The sequence below is a fragment of the Sus scrofa genome, chromosome X (assembly GCF_054392235.1).
Source record: "Sus scrofa isolate SSC_HxYL_T2T_F1_AM1 chromosome X, Sscrofa_HxYL_maternal_Yorkshire_Landrace_v2.0, whole genome shotgun sequence".
Lineage (NCBI taxonomy): Eukaryota > Metazoa > Chordata > Mammalia > Artiodactyla > Suidae > Sus > Sus scrofa.
In genome coordinates this window covers 11,240,252-11,252,943 of record NC_139401.1, presented here as the reverse complement: position 1 = coordinate 11,252,943, position 12,692 = coordinate 11,240,252, and the positions used below count along the sequence as shown (strand labels likewise).

Sequence of the window (12,692 nt, the reverse complement as noted above, 5' to 3'; positions counted from 1 at the left end):
CTTGTGTTTAAAACCTAAATGATTGTTTGCTTAGAATAGTAAGAACAAATTTGGAGGCCAGCTTAAAGCACTTAAAGGTTTAGCCTGCCCTGGAAAAAAAAAATGCATTCTTTGTCTTGCATCAACATGTTAATAAAGTCTAAAGTTCCTGCATAAACAGAACTTGCTTCAGTGGGAATTATGAGAACATAAAGGGTGCAGGATCATAAATGGACTGTATTAGTGAAAGCCCCTTACCTAGCATGGCGCACAGGGTTGTATTTAAGATTAATGAAGACCCAATAAGTAGAAAACACTAATATTCCTTTAAGTGGGGCAATCAAGATGAATCTTAACACAATAGAAATGTGTGTACCATGAACAGAAAAATGTGTGCAATATTTGCAAAGTTATATTTTCATAATATTTTATTAGCCAAATTTGTGTTCAATAAAAATACACTTAATATCTCATTTCATGATCATTCTGGATTATATAAAGCCAGTCATTTTAGCAGTAAGTTATGGCTTTATGAAGAGTATTTTAATCAGTTTGTATCTTGCACTTAAACTCTCTGGACATATGCTTATTAAAAATTATATTTATGGAAAACTGCCATGTTAAGGTTCTTCTGCCTCTTCAAGTTGATTTTATTTTTGAAAATTCTATTGGCATTAAGTTCTAGAAGATCTGAGATTTTGGATCTGCCCCAAGTCAATCGTGAGACCTTGGACCAGTCACTTTATCTCCACAAGTCAATTTTGTTATCTCGAAAAGGAAAAAATAGCACACGCTTCCTGTGGAGATAGGAAGAGAAGTTATATGTTGAAAGTCTTTGCCCAGTGGAAAATGCTACTCAGAAATTAGTTACTCTTCCTGCCAGTGTGTTTTTCGCATTCTCCTGCTCTTAGCAGAAACTCCTCATGATTGGTTTCTGTAGGTGCTGGCTTCTGTCATGTGTAAAATTTCGTTCTCTGCCCTTTCCCGGGCACAGACCTAAAACAGAGCGCTGAGCTCTGTTTCCTAAGATTGTCACTTCTTGGGGAGTGGTCAACCAGTGGATGAAAGGGGAACAAATGGTTCATTTTACGATAAGCTTTGTTTAGCATGCAATCTTCACCTCCAGCACTCGGGGGCTAGAAAGTCTTGAGTCTGACAGTTCCCGTCATGGCACATTGGAAATGAATCCGACTAGCAACCATGAGGTTGCGGGTTCGATCCCTGGCCTCGCTCGGTGGGTTAAGTATCCGGCATTGCTGTGAGCTGTGGTGTAGGTTGCAGAAGCGGCTCAGATCCCACGTTGCTGTGGCCCTGGTGTAGGCCAGCAGCTACAGCTCCGCTTGGACCCCTAGCCTGGGAACTTCCATATGCCGCTGGTGAGGCCCTAAAAGGACAAAAGACTGAAAAAAAAAAAAAAGACAAAAAAAAGAAAGTCTTGAGTCTGTACTTCATAGTGAGACTTCAGTGGAATTGGTTAGACTTCAAAAGAATTACTACTTTATTACTTTACTCTGTGATAGATAAATGCGGTGGGGGGGGAGAGCCAATTATAAGACAGTTGATTTGTTACATTATATTTAAAAAATGGTTCTGAGCCTAGAGTTAGACCTTCTACAGAGTACTTTGCAAGATATATTTTCTTATCTTCTTAAGTCTGGGAGATTGTTTAAACATTTTTTTCTGTGTAATTATGCAAATTCACCAGTCTGAGATTTCTTTTCCTGAAATCATCAAGTAACACTTCAATATGTGGGCTCAGGAGGGTTACTTCGGGGAATAAATAGATGTCATTATGTGTCATTTTCCCCATCAATACAGTGGCAATTACTGCATTGTACAAGGAGTAAACTCAGAATGATCTTACTGCGTTATCTATTAAAGGCCTGGGAGAGTCAAATAACTCTTAGTTACTGTGCTCGAATCAGGCATCCGAGCCTTATTTGATGGAGGTTTATTCATACTCTCTTCCTGTCATAGGCTCTGTTCACTTCTTTGAAAATAATTTCAAGAGAAGATACTCTGGTTTTAAAAGCACAAAAGACAAATGGAAATATCCTATGATTTGGTTTTCCTCCCTACAACACCTTCAGATAATAGGAGGTTGATCCCAGTTCATGGTATAAAATACTAGCTGTTGACTCACAGTTAACACTAGAAAGGGCAATTTTACAGACTGCCGGGATAAAGATGATTTTAATTAAATCGCTCAAATCCCTTTGTACTGCAACCAAACCCTACACAGGCTGACTGACTCTGAGCCAATCTGGCGTGTGTAGAGTTAACCAGGTTACCGGGATTCCTAGTTAACTTCTTTCACCAGGAATGCAATGCATGTTTACCTATATAAGGAAACCTGTTAGGCTGACCTGAGTTTGGCGGATTTTTTGCGCTGCCTGGGAGGCGGGTAAGCACACAGCCTGGAGAGGGGGAGTGATTCTGAGCTGGACAGAGCAAAGCTTCCTGAACGCCCCAGCCATTCAGCTGATCCGAGGCAGCCTGCCTGGAGGACCTACAGGTTTGCCTCTTCCAGATTACAGTTGAGGAACAAAAAGCCCCGTCCTGGGAAAAATGGGGAAGCCGGTGAGTCTTACCGATCTCTCTCTGCTTGCTTCTGCTCAGGGGCACGCCTCACTTGCTCTCACCCAGGAAGCAAAGGGAGAGGCGTCGTCGCTCAGCTTCTAACCCCACAGCTCCTCCCTGAGCAGGCACAAAGCTTCGCAAATACCTCCAGACAACTTTTCCTGCCTGTCTTGTACCCCGAGAATCCACCGAGGCAGTGATTTTTAGCACTTAGACATTCCAGGGAGTGTTTTGACTAGCCCAGAGTTTCTGTACCACCGCGACGAGCAAACTTTTCTCATCTTTGTTGCACTCTAAAACACTGAAAATGAACCTTGGGGTGCTTTGCAAGAAGGCTGAATCCCCGAGGAAGTAATAGTAAATCTAAGTGGGGTTTTTAAAAACTCACAGGCAGCGTGCGATTTGTCACTAAAAAGGCAGGCTGAAGGTATCATTTTCATTCATGCGGCAGCAAAATCCTTGCATCCCGCACATGTGATAAAGGACACCTTCTGAGACACTGAGGAAAGAAAGAAGCTGGGCTCTTTGTTTTAGACAATGTAAAGAAGCCCACTCTTGCATTTTGACAAGTAGCAGGATGTCTCTCTATATATAAGGCGGGAGCGATGAATAAAGGCTTTATGTCAAAGGCATTGCGGTCGGTTGAGTTAAAATTTGGCTATATTCTATATGTATACAAAAGTTGAAATCTGAATGTAATTAAACATGGAAATGTGAAAGTGTTTAACAGACTTGCAGGGGAATTTTAGTAATACTCGGGAATGGTCAATTATAAAAGGCAACTGAGGGAGAAAGGAAAAAAAAAAAAAAAAAAAAACCATTCCAGCTGAGTTCTGGGGCATAGGTAAAACTTTCGAAAAGAAAGTTGATTTTTTTTTTTTAAATAGTATAGCCATCCAAAGCGATTTTGGAACCAGGTACAAATTTTCGTGTTTTATGGCAAGATGGTTTTCTTAATTGGGTTAGCTTGGATAATTGTTTTGAAGGATTTGACTGTTTATCTCGCAGGGAAATATTGTCGTTTCTGTCACACACAGTGACTTAATCCTAAGAGTGTGGGGAGTAGGCAAGTGGCACAAAGACCCGATTTCCAATCACTCAGGTTAAGAAATTAATTTTTTAAATTAATATCAAGAAAAGCAGTCAGTTGCAAACGAGCAGATTTGAGAGAATGGCCACTTTTTAAAAAAAGTTGCAAGTCATAGTCCATTCCCTAGTGAGGCTACAGATTTAATACAGGGATTGGCAACTGCTTATTCATAAAACAAAAGCCACGGGCCATTTTATTTAAGGGTCTCCACTTGGAGAAGCATGACTATTCGCAGTAACACCATTTAAATGAAACTCGCTCAGCTCGGTGAGAGTGAAACCCAGAAAAGCAGTGTGTATAGTACAGTCATTGTTTTAGTAAATAAAATTCTTGATAGCACAAGCAGCAGGACTGAGGAGACTAATGCCAATGTTTGAAAGCTTGTTATCTCCTAGGTGCTGCTTGAAAAAAACAGGAGTCTTGATGTTGCATTGCTTTCTGTGGGAATCGGTAACCCAGGAGATACAAAATGCTATTTTAAAATATATGGTGAATAATAAATGTTTATACTGGGTTGTCTCACCCTGCCGAAGAGATGGCCCCAAGCCAAATCAACTAGCACATCTGCTGTTTTTTCTGAGTTGATACATACACAGTTATTATACACTAATTACATCAACAGCCGAGGGAATATATCACCAGAAAGATAGGTAAGTCTCCTGGGGTGTGGAGGGCTGAGGGTCAGCATGGGATTTTTAGAATCTCATGTGTAGAGTTCTCCTTGCTGGTGGCTTATGACTTTCTATGGATGACTGGGTTCCCCGGCTCCTGAATCTACTTACCCTTGGCTCCTGCGCAGCTCATTTGGGGGCAATGGTAGTGATTATTGTATTTAACACTTTGGTGTATAGAGTTCCAAGAGGATTCCTTCTTGAAGATTAAAACTTATTTCAGTGTCAGAACTAATCCGCCAGTGAAAGTTTGATAGGATGCTGCCGCATTGCCTTAGCTCTTTTTGAGTCACTCGGACTGTGTGTTTTGCGTGGTGGTTCTAACTGCTTGGCAGCCCCCTTAAGGTCTGTGAGATGTTAGCAAGTGTCCTGGTTAAAGGAGATTGAAAAATGCTGAAGGGGAGGGAGGGAAACGAGAGTAACAGAGCCTTAATATGGTCATTTGCTAATAGGTGTAGTGACTCTCCCAAACAGTGAAGCACGTGAAGGATGGTTTGCTGCAAATCTTACCTGACGGCTCCTTTTTCACCTGATCATCCTGAAGAACATTCTAGAAGATAAAGCTTTCCAACAAACTGGCCAAAGTACTGGTAGATGTTGAGTGGATTGCAGACATGTCCAGAAATTGATCCCTCTTGGCATCTGTGTCATCAGGCTGTGCCTGGGCTGGGCATACCCCCCTGAAATTTATCTCTGGATCACAAAGCTTCCTCCATTTGCCCCAGTATGTTGTGCAGGCTGGATCAGTTTCTATATCCATCATGATGTGGAAAAGCTAGGAAAACGCCCAGAACATAGATCAAGTCAAGATCCAATTACACAGGGTTAACCTGAGACTTGCGGCTCAATATGGTGAAACATGTACTAATTTTTATCAACTCTCGTGCTATGGTGTGGCTATCAAAGTCCTCTGTATGTCATCCAGTTTGCCCTTTTTATTCCATAAGTAATTTAAAGGGGTGTTCCTGTGTGTGTTGTTGTGGTTGTTGTTGTGTTTTATTCTGAAAGATCTCCTGGAAAGCTGGTGGCAAAGTGTTTCCTCCTGGGGTCCTTTCTCATGCTTAGGTACCAGATATACTACCCTTTCTCAAACTGCTATCCTGGTTCATTTGGCTGAGATTCTTCTGCCACCAGTGTGGCTGAGTCCAGAGGCAGTGACATAAAAGGCCCTGGTTGCAAAAGTTATTTATTAAATGTTAATTCTTTCCTTAGACACTGTACCAAATTTGTACACAGCATTCCTATCCCTGGTGAACTTTTCTCTGGCTTTTTCTGCCTCCCATTTGACATCAATTACCTTTTCAGAAACATTTTTGCGTTATTAACTCCTGCTATATTCATTCAGTAAATATTTATTGAGTGCCTTTTGAAGTCCTATGCTAAGTACTTGGGAGGGAAAGCAGGGATATAAGAGACAGATGAATTGAAAGCAAATCTTCATGTAGCTGATAGCATTTCTGCAAAGAGAAATCCCATTGCCTGAATGGAGTGCAGCATGTGAGGTATGATCTGCTACGAACTTCCTCACCCGCTCACTTTTTGGCTGATTGTCCTGGGGGATATTCTTTAAGTCAGAGCTTTCCAACTGGTAGACATAAAACAGGTAACACACAGATCAGGATGGTCGTATTTTCAGTGACCAGATCGTGTCCTGGTCAGAAGGTGTCAAGTGGATGCCAACGAACTTGGTCTACTTATAGAAGAAAGATGCTACTATGCTCCCTGCAGAGCATCTCTAAATGACAAGAGGACCAGATGATACCTCTTTATATTTTGCTAATGTATTTTTAAGACAAAATTTTCTTGAATTGTCAGAGATTCCTAGGGCACCACATTAAGAAGAAAAACTTTCAAAGTACTGAATATCCCAAGAGCTTTTATACTGGCTTTAAAAAAAAAAAATCTTTTAAGGGCCACACCCATGGCATATGGAAGTTCCCAAGCACAAATCAGAACTGCAGCTGCTGGCCTACACCACAGCACACAGCAATATGGGGTCTGAGCCACGTCTTCAGTCTACACCACAGCTCACGGCAGTGCCAGATCCTTAACACACTGAGCAAAGCCAGGGATCGAACCTACATCCTCTTGGATACTAGTCAGGTTTGTACTGCTGAGTCACAACAGGAATTCCTATACTGGCTTTTAACTAGTGGAAATGACTATGGTACAAGTTCCAGTGATGATTCTTAGGACACAGACAGGAGCATCTTCTGTCATTGCTATGGCTGTAGGGCTAAGGCTTAGAAACGGGGACCATGAATTAATAACAGGTTTGCGCCAGTAGGATTTTCCATGTATCTAGGGCATTAGCAAAACCAATTTAAAATATATTTATATTTGAAGAAAGCTTAGCTGGTGAGGTGATAGGCATGACTAGACTAGGACTTACAGTTAAATGTAAAAGCACATTTCCATTTTTTAAATTAATTGCTTGCAATCACATATAAGGGAAGCTTCTGTGAGTGAACCTTTCAGAGAAATTGAGTTACGTGATATATTATTGCCAAGGGTTCAGTTAATTTTATTTTTTTTATTTAAAAGGAAAGTAAAAATGGAGAGCTGTGCCTTGTGGAATATGGCGTTCTCAAAAATGCTTGGTACCTAATAGCTGGATCTACGTAAAGACTGGTTCCAACTGCACGTGCTCATATGCTCACTCACACTCTCTTGTGAATTGCTCTTCACTTGTCTAAACTTGAGACAGAAGTGAAATTAAGCAGAACCTCCTCAATTTGACAGTTTGAGTTTTAACACGTGACCGAATTGGAATTTTGGTCAAAGAGCTTGAGCCAGGAAATGTTGGATTATTTATAGGTACTGTTCTGTAACAGAGGCCTTGGTCATTTAAACCAAAATGATTTGCCCCCCTGAGTATCTAAATTGTGCAGTTATTTAGATCTGTACTGACACACTCATCAGGGATTGCCTTGGGGAACCAAACAGTATGGAAACTACTAGAGAATGGATAACAAATTTACTCGACACTTGGCTTAAAGCTAAGAAACAAAAGAAAGCAGCACTTCCCAAGATTCTTCCAAAGGAGTGGATAGTGGGTTTGGCCAAGTCATCTTAAACTTCTCCGGGATTCAATTTCTTCATCCATCAGTAGAGACATAAATATACCATTCATTGGACAGTTAGGAGTACTGAAAGCACCTAGCATAATGATGGGCATGAGGCCAGTCAATAAAGTATTAGCTGGACCTGAAATGGGTGAGAGCAGATTGGGCATGTTCAAGTAAACAGTTAAGGGGCTGAAGAAGTAGAAGACAAACACTGGTGTCCCATATGTTATTTTGCCCACTTGGTGATTTAAAATATACCTTTCAATGAAGCATGGTATACTTTCTGATGTCTTGCATCAGATCCTCTTTTCCTTATTTTTTTTTTTTTTTGTCTTTTTAGGGCCACACCCATGGCATATGGAGGTCCCCAGGCTAAGTGTCTAATCAGAGCTGTAGCTGCTGGCCTACACCACAGCCACAGCAATGCAAGATCCGAGCCATGTCTGCAACCTACACCACAGCTCATGGCAACGCTGGATCCTTAACCCGCTGAGCAAGGCTAGGGATCAAACCCACGTCCTCATGGATGCTGGTCGGGTTCATTAACCGCTGAGTCACGACGGGACACCAGATCCTCTTTTCTTATTTGTGTTGCCTGTCATCCCCTGCAGGTTCTGTGTTTGAGACCCTTGTTCTAAAGTTTCCTCCTTCTGTAGCAATCTATGTTATCTGAAACGTGTTTCCTTTTTAAGGTGTTTTCCCAAAAGTAACACATTCTATAAATAAAAGAAAAAATACTTCATACTAATTAATTTGACAGCTTGAAAGCTTTTCCAACAGCAATGGTGGGAGGAACTGCGCTAGTAAATTCACTGACAAAATCCGCTTGTTTTATTAACAATAAGTAGACCATCTCCTTGGCTTCAGTTCATGACAGTGGTTTTCCAGGGGTCTTGAGGATGAATTCTCCAAGATGGTGTGCCTTCTAAGGTATCCTCACATCCCACTCTTTTTCTTCCGCTCCCCTCCCATCACCTCCCATCCCAATGGAATGTAACATTGAACCTGATGCCACCACTATGTTGTGGACAGAATGTGTCCCATGGGCTGATGTGCCTGGATAAGAGTTCATTCCTGGCTAAGGCAAGTTAGGACCATGTGGCGTTGGTTTGATGAGGAAGCAGGGCAGCTGTATTAGTCAGCTCAGGTTTAACAGAATACTACAGACTGGGTGGTTTAAGTACCAGACACTTATTTCTCAGAGTTCTGGAGGTTTGGAAGTCCAAGATCAAAGGGTCGGCCAATTCATTGTCTGTTGAGAGCTCTTTGCTTGGCTGGCAGATAGCTGTCTTCTCACTGCAAACTCCCATGGGGGCGAGAGAGCCCTCTCTCTCTTTCTTCCTCTTATAAAGGCACTAACCCTGTCATGGCAGCCCCACCTTCATGATGTCATCTAATCCTAATTACCTCCTAAAGGCTGCATCTCCAATAACACCACATTGAGGGTTAGGGCTTCATCATATGAACCTCATGGGGGGCACAATTCAGTCCACAGATGTGGTGTTATCAAAATATATGTCAAGTGACTCTCTATTTCTGACTTATTTTCATTCAACATTAGATATCGTCCATTGTAAGATACATCACGAAAGAAAAAATTCTTCCTTATGGACTGTAACAGTGTTTTCTTAGCATTGATACATTTTATGATACACTTATTGAAAGAATTCTTTTAGGCTTATTTAGACCAATGTTTTTTAAAAAATCATGTATTCCTCTTATGCATATGGAAAATGGAAAATATAAGCAAGATAAACTTTTTAAGGTTCTAACTTTTTTAAGATTTTAGCATCTTTTAAACATTTCATTTTTTTTATTTCCCCAATACATTATTTTTTTTCTACTGATTCTGACTTTTCTAAATCACGTTTCAATTGAAGCACATGTGTGTGCTTTTTGGCAGCATGTTGTCATGCTCTGTGCCAAAATACAGCATTTCTCTTGAAAGAGCTTCTCTACTGTCTCTGAGTCTCTACCAAAAAGTAACAACCAGAATATTCCTTCCTCACATGGTCCTACCTGGGAATGCAGTTGTCCCTTTAGACCCCCAGAAGTATCTAAGAAGTGATCACACTTCTCAGTGAGCTAATTTTTTAACCCTTTTAACACATATCCACAAATGCATTTAGAACCAGTACGCTTGGTGGGTTCCACTGATCACCTAGGTGTCTGTCCAGACAAATTTCCTCTAGTACCACCGGAGCCCTGAGAGGTCCTCTCTGGCCCAGGAGAAACCTTTCCTCCTTGTCATTTCTTTGACTTTGCCAAGCATATGACTTCTCTTCTGCTAATGTGAGACAGGCTTATTTCAAATAATGCCTAGAACTCAACAAATGTGATTTTAGAAAAATAGGAACTTCTGTGACCAAGGAGGTTCAGGGGTGGGCAATGACAGTTATATCATGACTGCAGACTGGGCAGCAGCAAGTGTAGGAGAGATCCCAATATCATCCTTGTTAAACGGGAAAGAATTTCCCCTAAGAACTCAGAAAATACCTCTCTTTTCCCACAGGGATGCCTAAAACCTCAACCTTAGAGAATGATTTAATTGTCTTTTAAGGCATCAAGAGGGTTTTAGTAGAAATTAATGGCTCCAGAGAGAGCAACACATCTAGTTGCCATATTTACTGCTTTGGCATGGATTTCTTTCCAATTAAGACTGAGTAAGAGAGTGTAAGCCTGTGAAGATGGGACCAGAAATGGGATAGGGATGAGGATACAGGAATAGACAGAGGGCAGGAAAAGAGAAGAAACAAAAGGGAAGCTCAGCATTCATTCAACAACATTTATCAAGTCCCTGCTCTGACCCAGGCATCACCCGACATGCTAAGACTAAAGTGGAGCTTGTACTCAAGTAAATAACAGTCTGGTGTAGGAAACAAGCATTAATGACAATAGCATGCAAATGAGAGTAAAGGTCTGCCTAGAATGCAAGCTAGGAGTGTAGTCGTGTGTTGCTATGAGATTGTACTGGGAGGATTTAGGTAATCAAGTGAAGTCAGGGAAACCTTCCCCATGAAAGGGATGCCTAAACTCAGAGCTGGTAGGAAAGGTTGTGAGTCAGTGTTTGGAGGAGTAGGAAATGGCCAGACTGTGTCAGGGACTTTTCAAAAAGGGATGACATTTGTCTTTTGGAAAGACTGCATTGGCAGCAACCTGGAGAACACATCAAGTGGGCATGAGAGCGAATGTGGGTGAGCCTAGGAGAGAGGTCCAGGGACAGATGATGGCTACTTGTACTATTATCATGTAGCTAAAGAGGAAGAGAAGTGGGTTCATTTCAATTATTTTTCAGAGGTGAAAGAGACAGGAGTGGGCGATGAAGGGGACATGGCCGATGATGAGGGACCGGGAAGTGTCAAGACCAACTCCCTGGAGTTTGGTTCACCTAACTAGAGAAATAGTGATGTCATTAATGATGTAGGGTACAAAGAAAGTTGACTGTTTTGAGGGTATGGAGAGGAATCATTGGTAGCCTGATGGAGTGGAAAACACACAAGCTTTGGGGCTGAAAGTCTTGGTATGGGTTCAAGTCCTAGCTCACTCATTGATACCTTTGTGATGTTAGGTTCCCCTAAACCTCAGTTCTCCCATCTTTAAAAATAAGGCCATCAACATCCACCTCTCAGGGTTGTTGGGACAATCAACATAACTTCCTATGTGGCTGAAGGTCCTACATACATGAGTTATTATTATTACTCCCAAATTGACCAGCCTTGAAGCCTAGAGGAAGAGTAGCTATTTTCAATAACTTCCTAGGGGGTGGGGTGGTGTGTGAGAGTTTTGACAGCTGAGATCTCAACACTCTGTAAGTTTCCCTTAGCAGAGTTTCCTCTTGTTGATAATGCACAAGGCAGCCATTAACTTTGGTTGTCTGGTGAATTCTTTCTGTTTCATTGCAACCCCCTTTCCTCCTCTCTCTCTCTCAGCCTGGATTAAGGGATCCCATATAGAAATAAGCTACATTGCTTTTCTCAGCTGAGATCCCTTATCACTTGTAAGAGGACTATAGGATTTAGAAAACTGTAACCTGAGAGTTTGCACTAACAGATGAGCACAGTTGATTAACTTCGAACTCCCTGCAGGCTTTGGGTGAAGGCTTTACCATTCTGTTTTTCTAGCCTCCATGTAGCGAGAGCATTTTATACGACATGTGTAATTCCACTGCCCTTGAGTGACCTCAGCGAATTCCTTTCTGCTTTCCACATAGCCCCTCATTAAAGGGAGCCATGAGACAGTGAAAACTGCAGGCATAAGGTTAGGAGACGTTGGAATGGGCAGGTGAAGGGGCAGAGGGGGTTAAGCCCTATGGAATCCAGGTATTAGCTTCCCTCTCCGCAGGTGTTCTGTGGCAGTGCAGGACCCTAGTCAGCACCCAAAGTCTCCCCTTGTCACCTGCTTCCACTTCTTTCTCCCTGTTCCTGACACACACTCTTGTCTCTTTGTTTTAGAGCTGCATTTATCTCTTACTGAATTATCGGAAAGATTAAGTTCCCCACCCAGACCCCATTCGGTTCTGTTTCCATGCAAGAAACACTTATTTTCATACAGAAGATTGGGTGGGAGAGAGTGGGAGGCATTTCATTTTGTCATTTCACTAGTTTGGGTGGAAGAATGTGACCCATTTGTCTGAACTTTCAGATAACCAAGTTGCACTTGCTTCCCCATCTGGATGTGTGAGAGTTTAGTGTATACACCCAGACGGGGATTTGGGTGTGTGGGAGGAGTAGAGAAGGAAGTGGAGTGGAAGCTGTTATCTGAAATAGAAGTCTTAGGCAGGCTTTTAAGAGCTTCATCTTTCCACAACCTTCTGTGCTTTTGTAGTTTTTTTTTCTCTATGTGGTCGATCTTGATGCAAATGCATTTCAAGATTATAAAAGCAGTTTCAAAAGGCAATTCTAAATCAGAATTGTGTCTCCCACAGGGGCTACCATTTCACTTCGTAAGGACACACTTAGGAGTTTGCTGGTGGCCTAGCAGTTAAGGATCCAGTATTGTCACTGCTATGGCATGGGTTTGATCCCTGGCCTGGAAACTTTCATATGCCAAGGGCATCGCCAAAAAAAAAAAGAGAGAGAGAGAGGGAGACCCATTTGACTTTAATTTTGCTGGGTTCAAAACAGGACCATTCTGTAGAACCTTCTTTTTTTTTTTTTTTTTTTTTTTTTGTCTTTTTAGGGCCACACCCGTGGCATATGGAAGTTCCAGACTAGGGATCGAATTGGAACTACAGCTGCCGACCTCCATCACAGCCATAGCAACACCAGATCAAAGCCGTGCCTGTGACCTGCACCACAGCTCATG

The 12,692-nt window shown here is 41.8% G+C and overlaps 1 protein-coding gene across 6 annotated transcripts in view; it reads left to right on the top strand.

Annotated features, from left to right (window-relative positions):
• MID1 (midline 1) overlaps positions 1-12,692 on the top strand; it is a 668,331-nt gene that overhangs the window by 284,142 nt on the left and 371,497 nt on the right. For 2 of the 6 annotated variants that reach the window (XM_085007317.1, XM_021080488.2), the window contains exon 1: positions 2,455-2,559. The exons of the other annotated variants lie outside the window; for them this stretch is intronic. The gene's annotated coding sequence lies outside the window, so the exon portion shown is untranslated. Of the gene's footprint in view, positions 1-2,454; positions 2,560-12,692 lie in introns of those variants that run through there. 6 annotated transcript variants of the gene reach the window in all.